Raw genomic sequence first — 16,840 nt, 5'->3', positions numbered from 1 at the left:
CATAGTGTCCCTCTAGACAGAGGAAACAAGGTGTGTTCCAAAGAACGTGCCACACGGAGAATGTTAAGCGGTCCCGAACCGAAGCGCACGGCTGACGGCTTAGAAAACCAGAAACTAGTCTCCAAACAAGAACAGTGGCCTACGACCATGAAAAGTAGCCTACAACCACTAAGAGATGGTCTATAAGGCCTCTCCCTCCCTCCGGGAAGAGAAAAAAAAACTCGGTCCGCAGATCGAGTTAAAGTAGAAAGGGTCCCAAGGTCCGAAGGTAAGGCACTCGGCCAAGAATTCTGAAACCTCGAAACGATCACAACATACGCGATCACCAAGCGCTCAATCGATGACGTCTGAGTCTTAAGGTCGGCCAAAAATGGGGTGTCTACAAACTATTTTTGACCATTTGACCTAGTGCATATCGGAAACTGTAGTGACCATTTCAAACTAGGACAGGTTGCTTACCCGATTATAGGTTGTTTGAAACCGCTGCGTGCATAGTAAAAACCCTAGCTCCTGACAAAATAGGACAGGGAAACCCTACTGTGGACGCGCCCCTCAGGCCCCCGTGCCACAGTTCGGACTCGAATTGTCACGGTTCTTAATCTGATCATGCAAAGTACAATGCAAGACTGATAAATCACCAATGAGTCCAAATCCGGCAAATCATTTTTGGAAAACAGATTTTTAGATAGAAGTGCCAAACATGGACTGCTTTGCCAGATACAGAGTCGCCACCTAAATATTTTTTATGGAGAAATTTAGGAAACCTTGACTCGTTTGCCTAAGGCCACGTGTCCGTCATCACCAAAGTTGCCTCAGCTCGGGAACTTGGGTACGATTGGGAAAGGTCAGCTATGAGCACCCCCACTCGCCCAATAAAAGATCAGCCTCTACTAAACATGATATCTAGTTTTGAAAACGTCACGTGTACTTATTTCGGTTAATTAGCTAATCTTACTATATGATGCGCACAACACAAAAGTATAGACTAGATCGCCTAATTTGGAACAAAGCATCACATATCCGTTTGTTTGGAAATGATTTGAGGTTTGCTACTCGCAAGTAGGATAAAATACGGATTTTAATGAATTATTCCAATTCAAACAATCTAACCTTCACCCACGGGCATTCAGGCAGTAAATCAACTAAGCATTTAGCCTCATGGCAAGCATGCTGTCATGTTAACACTCATATACATGCAAGATGCCAAAGCATAAAAACACTTACAGTGTACTCCGAGCCAAAACAAGAAACTAGTTAGCAATCATGCATGATCCTAGTTCATGTTAAAATGGCTAATGCATCACATACGGAATGTCACTAGAATAGGCTCGGCTAATCTATGGATGGCATGTGAAATGCACAGATAACATGTATTCAAGTTAGATTTGAAATACCATGCAATTAGTATGATGCGCCGAGCCCGGTGCATGCAATACAAATGAATGGTTGCACGCATGCATAGCATAAGGATGCTAAATTAAATATGCCCTAATACTAACCATCAAAAGCAAGTAAGTAAAAGGGAGAAAGAAGTGGGGATTGGAAGACATGCATCACACGCACGCACACTTATTACAAATTCGCCCTCGCTCGGAGGGACCGAAAGAATAACACAATTTAATAAACTAACAAGCTAATTAAATAGTTACAAACCAATTAACTAGTTCAGCAAATTAACTAAGCTAAAAAAGCGATAAAATAGCCTCGGGAAGAGGGTCCAATGCATGCGTGCTCGACTCCGCTCGGAAATCCACCACCATGCACAAGCTGCCTCTGTTTTCACTGTTTTCACTGTTTTATGCCTCTGAAAATTGCACAAGTCCCAAGGAGCACTCTCTGAACACTGTGGGGTGCCACCGGCCATGAGGAATGGTCACCGGCCATGAGAAAGTGGTCATCGACCATTGGTATGGCTCTCGGCCAGAGATTTGTGGTCAGCCGGCACTCAATGTGGTCAGTCGTCCATCTATGCCTACAGAATCCTGTTTTGACAGCAGCAGAGGACAAGACAAGGCATGGCAATGCATTTCAAAGCAATGTTTGCACCACCACACCCCTTATCATGTTTATGACACAAAGGGTATGGTGTTCGACCCTCAAACCACCAATCGTGCATTTCAATGCGTGATGGTCCAAGGTGTCGAGTTGTGCATTTTGATGTCAAATGTAATGCACATAAACACACAATGAACCCAACCTCAATCATGGTGATTCAAGAGGCAAGGCATGCATGCCAAATGCAACCTAAGCATGCAGGCATGAAGCAATGTAACAACATTTGAGCAACATACAAAAGGTGGACTTAGACTAATTTGGGCTGCTCTCAAATAAGCCCAAAACAGTGGCCAAAGTGCTCAAGAATGAGGGACAAATGCACATGCAAACATGCATGCAAATGGGCCAACACTTAAGTATAAAGAGAGGACTTTTAAGCACACTTAAAAGAGGATGAAAAGTATGCAAATGTGACAATGTTGCAAGCTCTGAAATGGCGCTAAGAGTGATGCCAAATCACATAAACAAACCAAACATGGCATGCAATAAAGCTTAAAGCCCAAAAATAGCAAGAGGACTTGAACCAAAACCATGCAAAACAGAGGGCATATGGCAAATATGACCCGAGATAGTCCTAAAGCATGGCAAAGTAAGCTTAACACATGCGATGACCAAAGCTAACAAGCTAAAACAAAAGGAGCAAATGCATGAGGCATACAAGGCCACTAAAGAGGCATTACACCACACTTAATACAACCAAACATGGTATTAATTAAGTGACCAAAAACAGAGATATGACATGCTAAATGAGCCCCAAAACCCACCTAGATGGCATCTAAATGGCCTAAGTCTAAAGGCATGCACAGAGGTCCAAACATGTTGCATAAGACATCAACCTTTCGAAGCATCAAAGGAGCCACAAATGTAAGTATACAAGCATGCTATATGGATTGAAATGACATGGTAAGTGGTTCCAAACCACTGAAATGATGCAGGGAGAGCATGCTAGAGGGGCCAACACTCAAGGCTTACAAAGGAGATTACATGGTAGCTATACAAAGCAAGTCATGAACGACCCAAATAACCAAAATCAGACCTCAAGCACATCAAAACATGCATAAAAGCTTCACGAAGCTAAGCCAAAATCATACTAAAAACAAGGCTCAAAGCACAAAGCATGTTAAGGCAATTTCATGACATTACAAGACAAGTATGCAAAGCATGCATAGTGTGTCTAAACCAACATAAAACAGTGCTATATCATGGCAAAATAAGCACAAATACTACCTAAGACATGGCCAACATGAGCTTAAGAGAGGTGCTCACACATGAGGCTAAAATGACAAGTTTTGAAGGTAACAAGGAGAGGGGAGGATTTCAGTGGTGAGGAGGCCAAAACAAGGTGGTCCCAGAGCTCACCAAAAATGCACAAAAATGAGGTCAAACAAGGCCTAGGAGGGGTCAAACAACCCCAAACACCAAAATAGCCTAAACAACTATTTTAAGGACTGAAAATCAGAACTTTTATTAGTTATACACAAAGCTTAAAAACAGATGCAAGGATGGCTAAAATCGTAAGAAAAAATGGGGAATAAAGGAGTAAAGTTCTTACCTTTGAAGACCTCTTCAAGAACAATGCTCCAGCTGGTCTCTCCAAGCTTAGATCAACTCAAGAACTCTGAAAATAACTCCTTAGCACCTCAGTAGCCAAAGGAAAGTGTAATACTAGGTGTTTGTATACAAAACTATGAACAAAACACCTTAATACACACACAATATAGAAGAGAGGGAGATATAGAGATAGAATAGATACACAATCCTCTAACCCTAATCTCAGAGCTCTGGAATTTTTGGAACCCTTGAGGAGGGAGGAGAAGCCCTCTTTTTATAGAGATTCACTCTTGCAAAGCTTACAAAACAAGCTAAGCAAGAGGGAAATCCCTCCATACACGTGTATGGAGAGGGTGCATTGTGGATGCCAGCTATCACAGCTGGCATAAAATATCTGCCAAAAGCAGATGAACAGTGATCAGCCAGCCAGAAATGACAAATTGACCAAAACAATGGTCGGCCGACCATAAAGAGTGCCGACCAGCCATAACCAATGGGCGGTAGCAACAAAATAGGGCCGGTGGCCTCAAACCATGGCCAATGAGGTGTGGGGATGGCCAAGAAGCCATTTCCCACCCTCATAAGCAAAACAACAAGTGTTTGGTGCAAAACCAAACACAAAACAGGCAAGTCGTGAGGTCTTGAGGCAAGGCGCGTGGCCGAGACCTCCGAGAACTCAGGACGAACACAAACATGGATGATCACCGAGTGTTCAAACGGTGACGTCCAAGTCTTGAGGACGGTCAAAAATGGGGTGTCTACAGTTGCCCCTCTTTGACAGAACTCAAAAGTCATAACAATGACGAGAGTGAGTGTCAAAGCTCAGAGACGACCTATTTTTGACAAGGCCGAAGACTTAGACAAAGCGTACAAGCTGCAAACAAAGATATGCACCCGAAGGCAAAGGCAAAATGCAAGACAATGCACAAAGCCGAGCATAACTTATGATCATGCAAGAAAAGCTGTAATGAAGCATAACATGCGAAAGTTTTAAGCTAGCACAAAGCCAAACTACATTACAATGCAGAAAGGATGTAAGAGAATTATGTTATTCTTGCTACGTTTCACGCGGAGAATATAATACCTGTGCGGTTCGTCTGGTCGTGCCAGCTTCAAATGAATCGTACATACAATATCGTTCTGTCTGGTTCGTCTGGTCGTGCCAGCCTCAAATGAACTATACATATAATATCGTGCCTGGAAAAGAAAGAGAACTTAACAGGTACAATATCGTTAGATACATACATAACAATACAATTGAAAGGTGCGTGACAACGTAAGTGAAGGGGTGCATGACAATGCGGGTGAGAGGGGTGCATAACAACGCAACCCAAGTGTGTGCATAACAATGCAATTTGGAAATAGGCATAACAATGCTATGGAGGCACAAACACATATAAGTAAAGTACACGCGACAACATGTACAATGTGTGGAGGCGAGGAAGAGTATACACATGTAAGTAAAGCACATGCGACAACATGTACAATATGTAAAAATAAAGGAACTTGAACACATATAAGTAAAGCACGCGCGACAACGTGAGCAATGTGTATAATGAGGAACTTGAAATGTACACATGTAAGTAAAGCATATGTGGAAACGTACGCAATGTGTATCATGAGGAATGAAATTTACACATGTAAGTAAAGCATACGTGGAAACGTAAGCAATGTGTAAAAATAAAGGAACTTGAACACATATAAGTAAAGCAATACGCGACAACGCATGCAATGTGTATAGGAACTTGAAATGTACACATGTAAGTAAAGCATACGTGGAAACGTACGCAATGTGTAAAAATAAAGGAACTTGAACACATATAAGTAAAGCAATATGCGACAACGCATGCAATGTGTATAACAGAAACTTGAACACATGTGAGTAAAGCGATACGCAACAACGCATGCAATGTGTATAAAAAGAACTTGAACACATATAAGTAAAGCATAACGCGACAACGCATGCGATGTGTATAAAAGAAACTTGAACACATGTGAGTAAAGCAATATGCGACAACGCATGCAATGGGTATGGCAGGAATGAACACATGTAAGTAAAGCATGTGCGCTAGCATAAGCAATGCGTAACCTCCTGAAAATATGCATGAACACATGTAAGTAGAGCACACGTGGAAACGCATGCAATGTGTATAGAAACTTGAACACATATAAGTAAAGCATAACGCGACAACGCATGCAATGTGTATAGTAGGAATGAACACATGTAAGTAAAGCATGCGTGCTAATGCAAGCAATGCGTAACCTCCTGAAAATATGAATGAACACATGTAAGTAAAGCACACGTGGAAACGCATGCAATATGTAAAGCAAGCAAAATATACAGATGTAAGTAAAGCACGCGCAGAAGCGCATGCAATGTGTATAGAAACTAGAAATGTATACATGTAAGTAAAGCATAAGTGGAAACGCACGCAATGTGTAAAAATAAAGGAACTTGAACACATATAAGTAAAGCATAATGCGAGAACGCATGCAATGTGTATAGAAACTTGAACACATATAAGTAAAGCATAACGCGACAACGCATGCAATGTATATAGCAGGAATGAACACATGTAAGTAAAGCATGCACTCTAACGCAAGCAATGCGTAAGCTCCTGAAAATATGCATAAACACATATAAGTAAAGCACACGCGGAAACGCATGCAATGTGTAAAGCAAGCAAAATATACACATGTAAGTAAAGCACGCGCGGAAGCGCAGGCAATGTGTATAGAAACTTGAAATGGACACATATAAGTAAAGCACACGCGGAAACGCACGCAGTGTGAAAAAATAAAGGAACTTGAACACATATAAGTAAAGCATAACGCGACAACGCTTGCAATGTGTATAGCAGGAATGAACACATGTAAGTAAAGCACGCGCTAACGCAAGCAATGCGTAACCTCCTGAAAATATGCATGGACACATGTAAGTAAAGCACACGCAGAAACGCATGCAATGTGTAAAGCAAGCAAAATATACACATATAAGTAAAGCACGTGCGGAAGCGCATGTGTAGACACCCCATTTTTGACCGACCTTAAGACTCAGACGTCACTGATTGAGCGCTTGGTGATGTTGCATAATGTGCTCGTTCAGAAGTCTCAGAGTCGCGGCCGTGAGCCCTGCCTCCAGATTTCTGAACCCTCTTCTGTGCCTTGCCTCGGTTTGCGAACCAAACTCGATTTTCTCTTTTTCTTTTCCTGAGGGGAGGGAGAGGTCCCATAGACCATCTCTCAGTGGCCGTGGGCTACATTTTGTGGCTATAGGCCATTTTGCCCATTTCGGAGTCCGGTTTCCGATTTTTCGGGACCGTTGGCCGTGTGCCTCGGTTCGGGACCGCCTAACCATCTCCGTTTGTTCTGATTCTTGGCATACTTCCTTTTTTCTCCCTTTTGAGGGACACTGGGTTCTGAGAAACTCACTTCGTGGCCGAACGCCACTATCGGTGCTTAACAGCCCATTTTCGGGACCCCGAACTGCGTGTTTTGGCCCCCGAGCATTCGTTTTGCATCGATTTTCGTTCATTTTTGGCAGGTACCTCTGTTTTATCACCAGGAAGGTCACTGAAGGGTGGGAGGCCAGCAATTATCTTGGCAACCAGTTATATTTCATTTTGGTCCTCCGACACCCGTTTTTCTCACTTCCGAGCCAATGTTGAACACCTTGGGGCCACTTTCTTCAACCCCAAACCACATATTTGTGTTGTACACACATGGGAGGACCCTAAAAGTTTATGGCCAGCCAGAAACTCTAATTGAACCTTTTGAATCCCTCCTAAAAATGGCTTGTTCTCTCTCCTGTTTTAGAGTTTCCAAATTCGAACCACTGGGTTGTGATGAGGGGACCTGGGAGGCCACCTTTTTGTGGTGGCCGGCCACTAATTGAACTTGACCTTTTCCACCCCTAGCCGGCCGGCTAGGGGAGGTGGCCGGCCGGCCACCTGCAAGTCCAAAAACTAGCCGGCCATGTTCCTTGCAATACACACTTTACAGCTGTATAGCTGTATCCCCCAGAAAATATCTCAATCCGGGGGATATTTTTTGGGGGAAAAATTGCCTCATTTTCCCTCACCTTTTCCCCACCTTTACTCCATTTTTTTGTTCCATATAACCAAGGGCTAGCATTTGCATTAGGGGTTAGAAAAAAATCCTTTGAGCCCCTTGCATTAGATCCCCTCTCCTTCTCTCATTTCTACCCTAAAACACCCAAGTTTCATCCCCTTTTCTTCACTACCACCTAACACCATCACCATCACTCCATTTCCAGCAGCAAGGAGGGCTTCTTAGAGGCTAAAGGTGCTGCAACTTGGTCCAAGAAGCAAACAACGATTGGTCTACAAGGGTGAGTTGCCATTCCCTTCTTTTTAAGCCAATTTTTGCAACATTCCTTAGCCATATATGCTTGCTGTTTTAAGCTACGGCCCTAAATGAAAGTGGACTTCTTTTGAGTTCTTTTTCACTTTTTCTTAAGGGCTCAACACTGCTTGAGCCCCCCATATTGCACTTGCTTCAATATCCTTCTTAAATACCGTTATCTTGCGTAGTATTTTTAGCTTGTGTCTGATCTGTTTTGGAGCATGATGTAAACTGTAAATAGGCTTATTTTGAGCCCCTCTTCAACATTGAAGAAGGGCTCAACACTGCTTGGGACCTCCATGCTATACTTGCCTTTATATTCTCTTTTCGGTCCCATTTTTGCATGTTTTGGCAGCCTATTATGCTTCGGTTTTTGGTCATTTTACAGCACTGAAAATAGTCTTATTTTGGTCCATTATTCATTTTTTATTAAGGGCCTTTCATGGTTTGGGACCACCATATGCTACTTCATGTTATATCCCTCATTGGTCCCCTTTTCTTGCATATCTTGGCAGCCTATTGTGCTTCGGTTTTTAGTCATTTTACAGAAATAAAAATAGTCTTATTTTGGCCCATTATTCATGTTTCATTAAGGGTCTTTGCTTCTTTGGTGAATGCTTTGTATACCTCATGTTATAGCCACTTTTGAGCCTCATTTTGCATTGCATTTCTAGCATGTTTGTATACTGTTTTGGGGTTTTTACAGTTCTGTAAATATGCATAGTTTTGGTCCCTCTTCAATGTTGTAGAAGGGCATTTTTCAGTTTGGGCTTTGTATATACCACTTGCTTCTTTGGCCACCTTTTGGCCCATTTTCTTGCATAAGAGCTTAGCCATATCTATGTTTGTTTTTGAGGTTTTTACAGTTCTGTAAAGTAGCTTATTTTTGGCCCCTCTTCAATGTTGTTGAAGGGCCCTAACCTGTTTGGAGTCAGCAGCTGTGAGTTGCTTCATAATCTCATGTTTAGGGCCATTTTTGCATGCCATTGTTGCCCTATCTTTGCTTGCTGTTTGGCCATGATTTGTACTGGTAAAATGCTTATTTTGGGGCTGCCTTGCTTCTGTCTTTTCATTCCATGTACCAATTATGCATGCTTTGTATAGCTGTAGTTCATTCTATGTGCCTAATTTTGCATTTCGGGAGAGATTCCACGCATCGGGTGTGTTTTCACCTTATTTCGGGGCCGTTTTCCCCACATTTCAATGCTGAAATTCCATTAGCATGTTTTCATATCATTTTCCATGCCATTGCATTGCATATGCCATTGCCTCGGTTTGCGTGTCCGTGTGCACGCATTTCGAGGCACTTCATTTTCATCCATCGGCCTCTTATGTGAGTGTGGCTGAGGCTCTCTCGTGTTAGTGTAAGTCCATGTTGCATTCTATATGCCATTTTAGCCATATTGCATTGCTTTTACCATTGCCTCGGTTTGAGTGCCCGTGCGCACGCATTTCGAGGCACTTCATTTTCATCCATTGGCCTCTTATGTGAGTGTGGCTGAGGCTCTCTCATGTTAGTGTAAGCCCATATCACATTTCCATGTCATTTGCATTGCGTATGTCATTGCCTCGGTTTGCGTGCCCATGTGCACGCATTTCGAGGCACCTCTTTTTTACAGCATAGTGCATACTAGGTTGTATCTTAGATCGCATTCAGTCATTTTCTCGGTTCGCATGGCCGTGTGCACGCATTTCGAGGCACCTCTTTTTTACAGCATAGTGCATACTAGGTTGTATCTTTGATCGCATTCAGTCATTTTCCTCGGTTTGCGTGCCCGTGTGCACGCATTTTGAGACATCCCATTTTCATAGCATTGTGCATACTAGGCTGTATCTTAGTTGCATTTCATGCATGTCATGCATATTGCATCGTGTTCGGGATAGGAGTTAGCCCGGGCACGGGAAACGAGGTACGTTTCATACTCCGAGTGATGGAACGTGTCTCAATTCCAAGTCACCGACACTCCGAATTATCCATGATGGAGTTAGGTTTTAGTTGAGTTTTCATATGCATTCATTCCATATTGAGTTGCATAATTCGACTCCTCGGCCATCATGCATCGATATGCGTGATTGGTGGCACGAGGATCGAGGCATGCATATATCTGTGAAAATACATTGCTATGCCCCTTTCCTGCTCTCTGTTGCAGCAAAATGAAGAATCAGCAACTTTTCGGAGTCTGGCACGCTTTCCAAGAATGACTGCTAAACAGAGGCTAATTGGGGCATCTCAGTGGATTTCCGCGCAAGGCAGCCCAAACATACAGCATTCATCAGAAGCAAGGCAGTCCCTGGCTTGCACGCCAGTTTTACAGCTTTCTTAGTTAATTTGATTAATTAATTAGGAATTTGTATATTATTTGGACTGTATTCTTTGGACTGTAATATTCTTTTATTTGGGACTGTATATTTATTCGGACCCTCTGCGCGGGGGCATAACTGTAATAAGTGTGTGTGAGTGTGATGTATGTCTTCCAACCCCACGTCTTTCTCCCTTTTATTTACCTGCTTATGATGGTTAGATTAAGGCATATTTCAATTAGCATACAGTATGATAGCATGTTTGCATTCATTCATCTGTTTTGCATGCACCGGGTTCGGCGCACCATACTAACTGCATCGTACTTTCAATTCCAAATTGAATACATGTTAGCTGTAGCATTCCATATGCCATGTTTAGAATAGCCGAGCCTGCTATAGTTGCATCTTTACATGTGTTGCATTAGGCATTTCTGTATACTTAGGATTCATGCATGATTTCTAATGAGTTTTTGTTTTGGCTTGGAGTACCCGGTGAGCTTTATGCTTTAGCATCCTTGCATGCGTGTGAGTGAATGCCATGAATAGCATGCTTACCATGAGGTTATATGCTTATGTGATATAACTGCCTGAATACCTGTGGGTGAAGGTTGGGTTACTTGAATTGGAATAAATCATCAACTATTTGTTTTAAGCCCACTAGGTAGTGGCAAAACCATCTTTTCTAAGCCCACCCGTGGGTGGCAAAATCTGCATTTTAAGCCTACTTGCGAGTAGCGAACCATCTTTCAAATAAACAAGCATGAAATGTTTTGTTCCAATTCGGGCGACCCAGTCTATACTTATATGCTGTGTGCATCACATAGTAACCTAGGCTAATAATCGGAATAAGGATACACAAAGTTTTCAAAAATTGATATCACGGTTAGTAGAGGCCGATCTTTGATCGGGCGAGCGAGGGTGCTCACGAAGTGACCTTCCCCAATCGTGCCCAAGTTCCCGAGCCGAGGCAACTTTGGTGATGACGGACACGTGGCCTTAGGCAAACGAGTCAGGGTTTCCTAAATTTCCCAAAAATAAAATATTTAGGTGGCGACTCTGTATCTGGCAAAGCAGTCCATGTTTGGCACTTCTTTCAAAAATCAGTTTTCTCAAAACGATTTGCCGGATTTGGACTCTTTGGTTCAGACTTAGAACCGTGACAAATTTGAGAATCCTGAGCTGTAGTGACCCCAAAATGAACGGAACGGGAGCTCGTTCCTCCCGGGGTGTTCGGGGACGTCTACAGTTTCTGGCGACTCTGCTGGGGACTTAGAGAACTTGACTCGAACTCATGATATCTGTTTTTTACTACACTTGTATGTTTCTTTGCATTGCATTTGCATTGGTGTGCCTTGGACACCGTGTTTGCCATTTGCTATTCCTGAACGGTTTGCCGGAGGCTTGTCTTGTCAAGGCATGACCATAAGGCTGACCGGTTGTGGGCTCTGCCAGTATGGGAACACAAACCCCGGTTTTACCGGGGCACCCTCTTTGACCATTCGACCTAGTGCATATTCGGATCCATAGTGACCATTCCAAACTAGGACAGGTTGCTTACCCGTTTATAGGTTGTTTGAAACCGCTGCGTGCGTAGTGAAGCCCTAGCTCCTGACAAAATAGGACAGGGAAACCCTACCCCAACATAGGGGTGTTTTGGCTCTCACTTATCTGTTATGTGCTTTAGAGTACGTCTCTACAGGAATGCATGTATCAGTATATGAGTTTGGGCATCAGGCCTGCGGGCATCAGTTCAGTATTGTCAGTATCAGGCCTGCGGGCATCAGTTCGGTATATGAGTTTGGGCATCAGGCCTGCGGGCATCAGTTCAGTATTATGGGTATCAGGCCTGCGGGCATCAGCCAGTATTTGAGAATTAGTTATTTGCGGGTATCAGATTCTGTTTTAGGGGACAGTGATACAGGGATAATAATCAGTGTTTGAGGACAGTGTGTATTCAGCTTATTGACTGTGTGTTGTTATGCCCGGCTGTGTGTCATGCATTTTATTTTAAGCTGTTATGCTGTCCGTTTATCTGTTTATTTATTTCCTTTTCGCTTTATTTATCTTTTGCTAGGTCAGTTCTAGCACAATTGCTTCCAACCCAGCAGGCATTCCCCAAGCACTTTGGACACGAGGTTGTCGACTCAGTCGATCTGAGGATCTAATCGACGGACAGCCAGTGTTCCATTCTCTACCCCCTGTTACCAAAAGAAAGCCGAAAAGGCGCAGTGTGTCAGAACAGAGGTTGTCAGAGCAGTGGGTTACTTCATCAGAGGACTATAAGACTGAGGTCTCAATTACTGCTGTAGAAATAGACATACCAGTTAGTCAGATGGATCAGCAAAATACATCAGGGATGGAGGCTCCAATGCGCCAGATGCAGGAGAGCATGAGACAGATGCATGATGATGCCGCCCGTCAAACGGAGTTCTCCAAACAGCAGGCCACGATCATGGCCCAACAGGCCGAACTAATCACCAGACTGCAACAGCAGAATGCGGCATCTGCTTCACACCAGATTCCTCCTCCGGCAAGAGCTCCATTACCTGAGCAAACACCTACTGTTCAGAACGCTCCGCCAAACACCCAGAACGCCATGCCAAATCTCCAAAACTTACAAGAGGACACGAATCTTCCAATGGGGCCAGCTCCGCCCCCGCTTTTGCCACAACTGTCCAAGGTCCATACACCCAATCACCCGGACTCTCCCTTCGAGTTCGAGGTTGATCATACAGCTCTGAAAATTGAGCAAGCTTGAGAAGCTCTTCAAGAAATCCCAGGGGGTCAAGGCTATCCCGGATATCGAGGATGGATATACCGACGTGGCCGTAACATTGCCCGATAGGTTCAAAATGCCTCAAATTGACCGCTTTGATGGGTCCGGGGACCCCATGGTCCATCTCCGACTGTTCTCAGACATCTTGCGGCCAATGGGCCTAACGCGACCACAGAAGCTTTCATTATTCGGTCGAACCCTGTCGGGTGTGGCCGCCCACTAGTACGCAAAGTTAGAGGATGAAGTGAAGAAGAATTGGGATAAAATAGCTGAGGCCTTTGTCGCGCAATATTCGTACAACACTCAGATCGAGATTACAACTCGTGATCTTGAAACGACAAGACAAGAGCCCAAGGAAACTTTCTCAGACTTTGTAATCCGATGGAGGGCAAAGGCGTCAATGATGACTCTAAGGCCCACGGATAAGGACCAAATCCGGATGATTGTGCACAATCTCCACCCAAAGTTGATGCAGAGAATGATTGTAATCCCATTTCCTACTTTCTCAGATTTACACGAGATGGGGGTGCAAATCGAAGATGCAATGAAACAAGGTCTGTTTGACCACGATAGGGAACAACCGAGGAGGACTTTCAACCGTAACAACAATGCGGGCCCGAGTGGCGTTGCAAATACAAGAGCCTCGGAAGTCAGTATGGTCACCACCACTCCCCCTCCCCCTCCAAGGCCCATGGCTGCCACACCCTTCTCCGGCGCGTCCGGAAGCAACACACAAACCACCAGATTCCAACCTCGAGGCCAAAGAACCTTCACTCCATTATATATGCCCCTGTCCAAAGCTCTAGGGGTATTGATAAGGAAAAAGCATTTGAAACCCCTGGAGCCGAAGCCACTACCGAATCCACTCCCTCCCTCTCATGACCCAGCAAAGTACTGCGCGTATCACCAACAACACGGTCACGACACCGACCGTTGTTTCAGATTGCGTCATGAGATCCAAGATCTTATCGACAAACAGGTGATCGCGCCTCCCGATAAACCCAATGTCATAACCAACCCTCTCCCACCACATAACCAAGCTCCCCCTCCCAACAGAATCAATTTTATCCAAACTGGGGTCGCATCTTACGATCCCAGTATCTATATCACCCCATCCCACTTACCCAAGCCGGAGGTGTTCCTCCCCGATTGCACTGACTTCTTGTGCATGGTGGACATCTCCAAAACCCAACCAAAACTGACGGTGGTGATCGTCGAAGATGGGGCAGGGCAGATTTTGGGAGAGAATGAGATTGTTGAATCTGGGACTGGACAGAGTTTTGCTGGGGGAGCCTATGATCCAAGCGAGTACATCCTATCAACGAGCCGAATTGGGCTATGTATAGAATTGCCAGAGACAGGAGAGCTGTGCATGATCCGGGGGGATGGATCTGGGCTAGGGGTAGATGATCTGACAGCCGTAGAGGAGGACTTTGCCAACCTACAATTTTTCGATGACCAAGAACCAGGAGATGTGTCAATCAACTGGTTCGACTATGAGGAATTGGCGGAGGCCACTGGATGGCTTGAGGATCAACCAGACGAAGTGGGGGAAGCCCAACCATAACAGAGCCCGGCAGGGGCAGGAGTATCAGTTGTGGCCGGAAGGGTCGGAAGTCAAGTTATATCGCCGGAGAGCGCCGGTGCTAAGAATTCTGCTCGAGACATGGGCATTATGGATACGGGAATTGTTGAACAACCAGCTGTACTGATGCAGCTGGAACGAGAAAGGTTTGAGGATGCCGAGAGAATTAGGAAAGCTAAGGGCCCTGAGGGGACTAAAAGTACTGTGTGCACGAAGATAGAGAATGTTGCGAGCATATGGACAGAGAGTACTGTGAGTGCAACTGAACCGGAGCCAGACAGGTGTCTGTTGGCTGCCGACGGAATGTGGTGGGAAGACGACGACTTATGTCTTGCCCACACGGATGAAGACTGGGGAAATAATCAACCGGATGACACTTGGTACCTCGATGAGGTTGACCATATGACGAGAAGTGGGCGGTACTTCAAACCCCCACACCTGGACCAACCCGAGGCATCCGGGAAGGATAGAGAAGCGGAGAAATAGAAGGAGAAGCAAATTGAAGAGGAAGCTGTGCTGAAACAGTTAAAGAAGATACAGGCAGACATCTCCATCTGGGGACTGCTAATGGCATCACGAGTACATAGGGAAGCTGTCCTGTCTACTATGGACAAGTCCAAACTCTCCATAGATACCACGCCTGAACAGCTGGTTGGGCTGGTTTTTCCGGGAGGAGGTTCCCCGGCATTAACCTTTTCGGACAAGGAACTACCGCCAGAGGGCACAAATCATAACAAACCTCTCTATATTTCTGTGGAATGTAGAGATAAGTGGATACCGGTGGTACTTGTTGATACCGGGTCTGCGATTAATGTCTGCCCAACCAGAACGGCATATACAATCGGGTTGAAGCCCGTGGACTTCGTCCCAACTACTCAAGTGATCAGAGCATACGACAATACCAGCAGAGAAGTGATGGGGACTGTTAAAATTCAAACCAAGGTTGGTCCAGGACAACACAGCATTGAATTTCATATCTTGGACGTTCCCGCAACCTTTAACCTACTTTTAGGGCGACCGTGGTTGCACCAGGTCAAGGCAGTCTCTTCCACTCTACATCAGATGCTAAAGTACCCTCACGGCAAAGGGGTAGCGATCGTGTTTGGGAATTCATCAATCCATCCGCCGCCGGAAGTGTCCACACCTGTCTTGGAGATCGAGCACGGCACGGAGGATGTGTTTCTATCGGGGTTCACTTTGGCCGAGGCTCGAGTGGTGCAGAATGTCATGGCTGTGAATGAGGGTATGTACGTCAGTGCTCAATCTGTCTACCTCATGAACAAGCTACAATATATCCCCGGAATGGGATTAGGAAGAAGCGGCCGGAAAGGCGTCGCGGCATTGGCCGAAGTGCCACACAACCCTCACACCTTTGGATTGGGTTATCTGCCCACCAAAGAGGACTGGGTGAGGAAAGGGAAAGAAATGGCCGGAAGAGCCAGAGCAAAGAAGGCTGGGAAGCCATTTGAGTTAATGCATAGGCCCATCTGGGGTACCCTAAACGGATGCTTCGTTCGGGAGGGGGAAGACTTTCCATTCTGCGGCTTCCCAGAACCATGGCCGAACGCGGAGAGGAAGCGCGTGCCTGGTTTCGAAATCTTCTTCGACTTACAATTACCTGGGGATGACGTTGCCGAAGCGTAGACAGACCCACCAACTGAGGTTAAGCAATGTAAAGCAGTGGATTCTGAGAGCACCGAGCTTGAAATGGGGGTAGCACTGGCGTGTCTACTTTCAGATCCTTCGATCGACCAAGAGTGTTTGGGGGATAACTCTTCGGTTTCTATGATTGGGGATGAAACAGATGCGGCCTTTCCAGCGCCTATCTTGGATGCCTCTATCACACCTTCTCTCATCTGGCAATATGAAGAAGGCTTTTTATCTAGCAACACCGGGTCAGGTAGTGAGTCAGAATCTGATTCCACCGAATCTTGTGCGTCGGAATCAGGTTCCAGCTCGGCTGAGTCTGAGTCTGGTATTCCTGGGGGTGATAACCCGGATGCCACAGTCCTGTCTAGGTTGTCACTTTCATTTTCTTTTGAGTCTGTTGTAACAGAGGAATCCGACGGCTTGGAAGTATTTAATGAGAATGATGTGGATGTGGTTTCTGAGTATTTTTCTGTGCCTTTGATTTATTGCTTAAATTAGGATTTTCAAAATTTTGATGAAAACAACGAGGGAGAAATTCCTCCGGTTTTGCAACGGTT

Source organism: Camellia sinensis, chromosome 9 (genome assembly GCF_055761805.1).
Source record: "Camellia sinensis isolate YWXY chromosome 9, ASM5576180v1, whole genome shotgun sequence".
NCBI lineage: Eukaryota > Viridiplantae > Streptophyta > Magnoliopsida > Ericales > Theaceae > Camellia > Camellia sinensis.
The sequence above is the reverse complement of the archived record's forward strand: the minus strand, read 5'-3'. Positions refer to the sequence as shown.